The following is an 8,227-nucleotide window of genomic DNA, read 5'->3' as shown; positions in this document are numbered from 1 at the left end:
GAGTACTAAGCAACTTTGCAAATCCTAGACTGAAGAAAAGATGATTAAATAATCATTGATTATTAATGCTGATTAAATAATAATTCATCTTTTTAATTACTTAAACAAATTCTCTTCTTGGAAACTTTAGATGCTCTATTGGGTCATGAAGCTCATTATCAGATTTAATATTGGGATTTGGTTACTAGAAACTTGATTGTATGTGCATGTGCATGTGCACACTAACACTAGTTTATCTGTTTATGAAAAGAAAAAAGGATCTCACAAAAGGGAAGACCTTTTTTAGACTTGTTTCTTGTTTTCAAGATGGGTGATATTTGGAAAGACAGAATTATCACAGGTGGTCAGCTTTATTCTTTTTGATTTTTTATTGTGTAAAACTTTGCCACAGTGGCCGGAATTTCAAGACAAATCAGGAAAGATGGAAGAGGGCAGGAGAATCCTCCAGGGCTTTTTGTCAAGCTGATTAAGTTGTGTCCAGGCATTTTTCTTTTCTTCCTCCCCCAAGCAATCTAATGACTAAAATCTGGTAGTTTTTGGAGATAAAGTACTAGGAAATTTCAAAATATAATAAAGACAATGAAAAGTCAATAACTATCATTCTTGGGTGACCTCAAAAAGAGTTGCACTGTAATGCTTCTCCTGGCTTTATTAAGACATACCTAACAATTTCTGCCCAAGGCTTTTGTGGTTTTTATTAGTAATAAGGATCCCCCCACCTCCAATCAGAAACAGTGCTCCTGTGCTCCATGCACTGAAATTGTGGGAATAAGCCTATTCACATCAGAAGCTAAACTAAAAACAGGAAGTCACTCCTTTCATCTTTGTCTGCCCAGCATCTGGTACAGAAGCAGTGGAGGCCCCTGTTCCTGCCCAGTTCTCTCCCTTCCCTCCCTACCCTCCAGAGTCTCAACTTCTCCTGGCGTGGCTTTACTCACTGTAGCTGCCTGACTCCTCAGAGCCAAGAATGCATCTCATCTTATTCTTAAAGCCTGGTATGGTAGTGTTTCATTCATGAATTTGAAAGATGTATTGACTGGCCTGATATCTAAGGAACAGGCCAGAGTCAAGACCTTCAGACAGCAAGATGGTAGGAAGGTGGTGGGCCAAATCACTGTGGACATGATGTGAGGTAGCATGAGAGGTATGAAAGGTTTGGTATTGGAAGCATTGTTCTTGATCCTGATGAAGGCATGTGTTTCTGTGGCTGCAGTATTCCTGATGCCAGAAACTCCCACCCAAAGCTAAGGTGAGAAAAAAACCCTGGCAAAGAACTTATTCTGGCTGCTGTAACTGGGCAAAGTCCAACAGAGGAACAAATATCTTGGCTCTCAAAGGAGTAGGCAAAGAGAGCAGCTCTGCCTCCCCATGTGATAACCATGGTATACATCATTCTCACCAACCTGAGCCCTATGTCTCAGCTCATCACATCCATTTTAACTCTTAACAATGAAAGCAACTTTACTTGAGCATATGCAGAAGGTATCAACCAAATTAAGAATTTGGAGTTGATTTACAAAGACTGTATGGATCTGACCGCATGGCTACTTTGTGTTGCTGCCCAGATGGACCCGAATTTGTAGTGGGAGGGCAGCAGCATTGGGACCCAGTTCAGTGTGGAGTTCAGTGTGGAGTTCTACACTGAACTGGGTCCACAATTTCACCAACATGTTAGGATATACCAGCGCTCAGCTTACTGACATTATGCGCTTATACCCCAACAGCCACAGTGGCCATGAAGGTGGCAGTGTAAGTGCGCGTAGCAGCCACTTGGTGGGCAGTGCCCTTTCAAACTCCTGCCTGCTTGTTTCAGCAGCTATAAAATGGCTGACAGGGCCCCTCCACAGACTGACAAATCAGGAGTGCTAGTTTGGCTGACACAGCTCTAGAAGGAAGTTGGCAGCAGTGTGTCAGGTAAGAAGCTACGAGACTACATCTGGAGCACTCTCAACTCAAGACCACTTGTCTCAGGCCATGGTCATGCAGAACAAAGAAGGACTAATCCATGACATAAGTGCCAGTGAGACTTTGCTCTGAAGCACCTGCCTCATGACCCCATGTTTAAGCTGGTTGTTCAGCTGCATAAGACTGTGCCCAATGTCCTCTTAGAACAGGGCAAGGCTAACAATCTTTGGCCCATAGTGCTCACAGTGGAATGAGGCTCCAGTACTATGGCATGAGAAAGATTAATTACTACACAGTCCTGCTTGGGGTGTCACAAGCATCAATGTACAGGCACAATGCACAACTTTTCTGGAGCTGAACACTAGGCTTCCCTCTAGAGAGGCCTCAATCCAGTGGAGGGTTTCAAATAATTGAACAAATAGCTTACTGCCTTAATGACCATTTTAAGTAAAAAAACAACAAACAAAACACATTATACTGAAACGTAGTTTATTATTTCATGCATTTAATACTTAAATAAGAATAAAAGAGGTACAGAAAAATTTGAAAAATTAATATTAATATTATAATATAATATAAATATTAATATTAATGAAAAAATTAAATCATACCAGACAAAAAACAGTAAAACTCCTATTTAAGATATTTCTAGCCTGAGCAGGCAGTGGCACAGTGGATAGAGCGTAGGACTGGGATGCAGAGGACCCAGGTATGATACCCCGAGGTCTCCAGCTTGAGCACAGGTTCAGCTGGATTGAGCTAAACTCATCAGCTTGAGCCCAGGGTTGCTGGCTCAAGCAAGGGATTACTTGGTCTGCTGTAGTCCCATGGTCAAGGCACATATGAGAAAGCAATCAATGAACAACTAAAGTGCCACACTGAAAAATGGATGCTTTGCATATCTCTCCCTTCCTGTCTCTCTGTCCCTATCTGTTCCTCTCTGTTGCTCTCTGTCTCTATCAAAAAAAAAAAAGAAGATATTTCCAATGAGAGTTTGTCACCCCTCTGACTGTTCAGCACTTTTTTTTTTTACGTTATATGTTTGTTTACTAAAGTAACAAATGCTAGGGAATTAAAATGTAGTATTTCATCAAAAGTATAATAGTTTTATGAAATGAATAAAAAAATATTACAAGCATAGTGGAGTCAAACTTTTTTCACCTATGGAAATAATGAACATTATTAGGGCTTTAGAATACGCTGTTGCACAGATGAATGTTAAAAAAGAGTAAGGAATGTAAATCTGTGATTTCACATTGGGCAGCTGCCCAGGTGCCCTCCTTAGAGAGAACCCTGATTCCAAGTGCCATCTTAACAACCAGTTTGCCAAACTCAACAAAAAATTAGGTGTCGGTTCTGCTGAACAAGTGCGAACCTGCTCACTCGCACCACTGGGGCTATCCCTGCTCATTCTAAGAGATTCCTGAGCCTGATATCTCCTGGGCTCCCAGGCTCAGGGAGGCTGAGCCCTTTGACCCACCCATGGAAGTGCAACTGGGAGAGGGTAGATGTCATGAGAAAGAAGTGGCCACTCCAGGGCACCAGCTGCAAGAAAGTTATGTAAGCCAGCCTAAATGCTGTCCCACGGCCCCCAGATAGAGATGGACCCCGGCTGACTCAGGCTGTAAAGGATTGCCGGTTCTGCCCCAGTACTGCCTCTGACAGTCCCCACCCATCCCTGAGTCTGCTCAGGTTTACAGTGCCCACTGTCATGATGAGGCAGGGCTTCCAAATCTCTCTCTAAAATTCTCTGCTTCACAAGGACGAAGCTCCAGGGAACAGAGGCAGAGACCTCATAGTCCAGAACCCCACAGTGAGCTGAACTCTCACTCTGCACGTAGCAGCGACGAAGCAAAAGCAAGATTCCTGTGTTCCTGCTGTCCCCAGAGCTCCCACTTTCTGTTCCCCTCGCAATTGCTTTTCACCCTCTTGCCTGGAGCCCTCCCTTGAGCCGGCCCCCACTGCAGACCCTGGGCCTCAGCCTGGCCCCGCTCCTGCTCCCCCGTCAGGACCATCCAAGATCTGCGCTTTCACCAGCAGGCTCAAACTGCTCTTGGTGACCCGTAAAGACAGCAGCCCCAGTGGATCCTCTGTGGTCACCAGCACACTCTGCTCTACCCAGACCTTTTCCCCTCCTTCCATCTTCCCCGTCCGCCTGGGCTCCCACTCTGTCCCCCAGTCTACCTTTGTCCCTCGCCCCCCTCCTGGCCCACGCACCCCTCCTGGCCCTCGTCTGCCCTCCAGGCCCCTGGGCAGAGCACAGCTCTCCATCCCCTCCTCCTCTCCTGCTGCCCCGTTAAAACTTCCCGCCATCTCTCCTCTGGGCCATCCTGAAAAGTGTCCCCCAGGCAGGGAGACCCTGAAACTGGGGACCTGGTCCTCTCAAAATATCAGTCAGGCCCCCGCTGACCGCCGGGAGCAGGCCATGAAGGACCTCAGGCTCAGGTAATCCTGGGGGGCCCTCCAGAGATCCAGGAACCCCCTCTCCCCCCTGCGTTCTCAGCCACTTGGTGGTCGGGCCCATGTCACAGGGTGGATGTCCCTATGGGGAGAGGTCCACAGGCTAAAGCAAATGTAGCAAGCTCCCCTGTGCCTTCATTTGGGGCCCCCAGGCTCTCCAAGCTGCCATTAGAAGGGGTTGCCTGGGCTTGGTGGACTTGAGCATTTCTCCCTGCGGGCCCCCTGCCCTTCATGTGGCCAAGCACTGACCCTTTCTCAGAAGGAGTGGCTGTGCCCTGTGCCTGGTATACACCCCACTGTCCAACCAGCCTCCCCAGGAGACAGTGACTAGGGGTCCCTCGGAAAGCATAGGGCTGCCTGGGAGGGGGCTTGGGAGGAGAGGAGAAGCCCTGCTGTAGGGCGTTGGGGCCTGGAGTCGGGGCGGGGGAGGGGAGTGCTGGTGCCCCCATGGGGCCAAGTGCCTTGTTCACATGGTCCTGAGCACTCAGAGTTGCTGAGCTCCGCAAGTGTGACTGACCATCAGTCACTAGCGGTCTGTACCCTGTTCCTATAACCTCCCTGGGGGGAGTCCTAGGCTTCTTGGGGGTGGGGGCGGGATGTGTGGGAATGAGTTGCAGCTGGAGGTGAAGGCTGTTTCAGAGGTTTCTTTTTGGGGCCTCAGGTCCCACACACCCTTCTTTTTCACTTCCCTGCAGGACGCACAACAGCCAGTGCTACCCCCCACTTCCTAGTCCTGACAGAACTGAGGAGAGGCCGCACTGCCACAAAATCAGGAATCCCAAGTCTCAACTGCTCTGTCTGCCCGGCTGGGCCAGTCGCTCAGATTGAACAGCCGGAAATTGGCAGCGCGTGTCCCTAAGAAAGTGCATCTCAGGAGTGCTGACAGAGTGGAGGGCGGCCCCTAAAAACTCACAGAACACACAGGCTTCCAGGGGACATCCTGGGCTGGCTCTCCTGACCACAGGCTGATGTGCTCAGGGGCCAGAATCACACTATTATTTTGTCCATGTAGACATGGAAGATCTGATAACTGTCTTCCTGGGGGTTAAATGATCGCCTAAAGACAAAGCCTGCCACTGGGTCTCTCCTCCAGGAAGCACAGCTTTTTTTTTTTTAATTAATTTTAATGGGGTGACATTGATAAATCAAGGTACATATGTTTAGAGAAAATATCTCTAGGTTATTTTGACATTTGATTATGCTGTATTCCCATCACCCAAAGTCCAATTGTCTTCCATCACAGCTTTTAAGGCCAGGGGAGCCCTGATCCCTCCTGATATTGGCCTGTTTATACCTGATCATCCAGTGAATGCAGCCTGCCAGGAACCCCTAACACTCAGCACTGCTTTCTAAAGGCAAGAGCATGTGGGGAGACAGGCAGAGTTAGAGCCCCCTTGCACAAGACCCCTCTTCTCTCCTGCATCTGCTCTGGGGGCAGGTCCTACCTAAACTGGAGCCTCTGCTGGGCCCTGGGCCGGGCACAGGCCAAAGCCAGGTAGGAACCTGCTCCTGGTCACTCCAGCTTCCCCGGGCCAGATTGGCAGGACCCCAGGGGTGTGTCTGGGAGGGAGAAGAGCCATCTCCGGGTTCTGCTCAGAACAAGGTCTGCCCGGCCCACCGTGTCCGAGTTACACTCAGTCCTTCACCTACTCTGACCCCAGATGCATCCTGTTCACCCTCCATGATGCAGACGTCTTTACGCCTGATGTTGTCTCCGACGCTCCTTCCACTATTCTGTTTTTCTGTTCTGATTGCATCTGCAGTGACCCTATTTCCAAACAAGGTCACTCTTTGAGGCAGTGGGGTTAGGAACTTATCACATCTTTCTATTTAGGAAGAAGGTTGGAATCACAATTCAACTCATAAAAGCATTTTTCACGAGCCATCCCCACCGGCCACAGTGGGTCATGGAGCCTGAGGTGTGAACGCAGAGCCGAGCTGCAGAGACAGCAGTTTCCAATCCCAGCGTTCATTACCAGCCATGACACTGCGCTGGTCCCTACCTCCTCCTCGACCAAAATAGGGACAAAAATAAGCACTAACCAGATTGTTATGAAAATTAAACATACAGAAGAGTGCCCAGCATGGTGGTGCAGAAATATTGGTGTTGAAATAAACTGCTAAATGGCAAAGATTGTCTGAAGCTCTGACTGAAGCAGACGTGCTGCACAACATGGGTGCTGAGTCATCCTTGGGCTCCCGAATCCACGACAATCACGTTTTCCCTGAGATCGCTCTCTCGTGTGTGCCAGTCATCCCTCTGCAGGCCTCCCCCTCCCATCACCCAGTGATGGTTAATGTGGTAGAAGTTCAGCTCCCAGCTGGGGCTTTGCCCACTCTGCCGAGGCCGGGACACATCTCAGTTCCTAAACTCAGGTGTGATGGGGCCATAGCTGCTTCATGTTTTCCAGGGCTAATTTCTGCTTGGAGGACATTTCTTCCTGGTTAACTCAGGATTCTTGTCCTCTTTCCCCAGGATCACACAAGGGTGGCAGGTGGGCAGGTGGGTGGGGTCAGGCCCTGGCCTCAGGGGGTTCTTAGATCCACTCCCAGTGACACCTGGAGAAGCCCTAGCCTGAGATGGCCTGGGCCATGGGCTCCTCGGGCTGTGCTAACCCATCACAGCCCTCTGCTGGATGCTCACCCGCTTCCTCCTCGCTCACAGGCTCAGGGATCCTTGCAGGTTCCCTGGTGTAGATCCCCCAGGACTGACTGGATGAGGTCATTCGTGGTTACCAACACTGACAGGTGTGTGGGGGTCAGCCCGCAACTCCTACACCGGGCTGAGTCCCTGGGGTCTTTGGGACACTCAGCACATGGCCCTGGTCTCCCCCAGGACAGAGGAAGCAGCAAAGCCACCTGCCTACTTTCTGATATTCGCACCATCACCTGGGCTTTGTAATTCTCTCCCCATGGCGCCCTCACTGTGAGGATATGAGATGCAGGCGTTAGACCTCTTCTCAATGACCTGCCAATATCTTGGAGTGTCTACAAGGGAGCCGTTACAGTGGGGCAAGAGATTAGAGGAGGGCAGTAGGGGACAGTGACAAGCTTGTGGAATAATGAATGTGGCCCAGCGTCCTGAGAAGAACTGGAATGGAGCTCTAGAGGAAATGTAGAAGGTGGCACTCGGATGGCACAGACATAAGGGACCAGGTGTCACAGAATATGTTGGTAGCTGGATGGGCCCAGGAACTCTTGAGCATTCACTTGGGGACAATGCAGCATGTAGAGGACAGCACATAAGGGTGGATGGATTTGCAAGGTGAGCGCACTGACACCCCAAACCCCAGGTTGCTGAGCCCCGGGTGTGAAGCCCATGGAAGCTCTAGGGAGAGTCCTTCAGTCCCATGGGGAGGGTGGGTTGGCTCCTTCCCTGTCAGGTCCCTGAGTCTGGTGTCCAGTGTGAGGTCATTTCTATCCCTGTCCTGGAATTCTCCTCGAGGACATGTAAGTGCTTGAGTGACAAGCCACAGTGCACAGAGTTTTCCTCCCTGACTGCACTCAGGTTCTTCTCCTGGGCCAGGGGGGCAGCCGTGGGGTCTGTGCCTGGCTCAGTGTGTCCTCGCTCACAGGACAAGGACTCAGCTCTCCAGGTTCTTGCTTCTTGATCAATACTCATCACTGCTTCTGTTGCCCTTGTGACCCTAGGGCAGACATGTCAGTGATGATCACAGCTATTCCTGTTCATTCTACAGGATTCCTGAGACTGACATGTCCCAGGCTCCCAAGCTCAGGGACTGGCTGAGCCCTTTGACCCACCCATGGAAGTGCGACTGGGAGAGGGTGTCTGTGCCCAGGAAGGAAGGACCACTGCTGAGCACCAGCCTGCAAGACATCCAGGCAGGCCAGCCGGGATGCT

General features: G+C 50.0%; 1 pseudogene; it reads left to right on the top strand.

Moving 5' to 3' along the window:
- The first annotated feature begins 1,014 nt into the window (after nt 1-1,014).
- On the top strand, nt 1,015-2,009 carry LOC136378970 (citrate synthase, mitochondrial pseudogene; annotated as a pseudogene).
- Nucleotides 2,010-8,227: the final 6,218 nt, after the last annotated feature.

This window comes from Saccopteryx leptura, chromosome 7 (assembly GCF_036850995.1).
Source record: "Saccopteryx leptura isolate mSacLep1 chromosome 7, mSacLep1_pri_phased_curated, whole genome shotgun sequence".
NCBI lineage: Eukaryota > Metazoa > Chordata > Mammalia > Chiroptera > Emballonuridae > Saccopteryx > Saccopteryx leptura.
The sequence above is the reverse complement of the archived record's forward strand: the minus strand, read 5'-3'. Positions and strand labels throughout refer to the sequence as shown.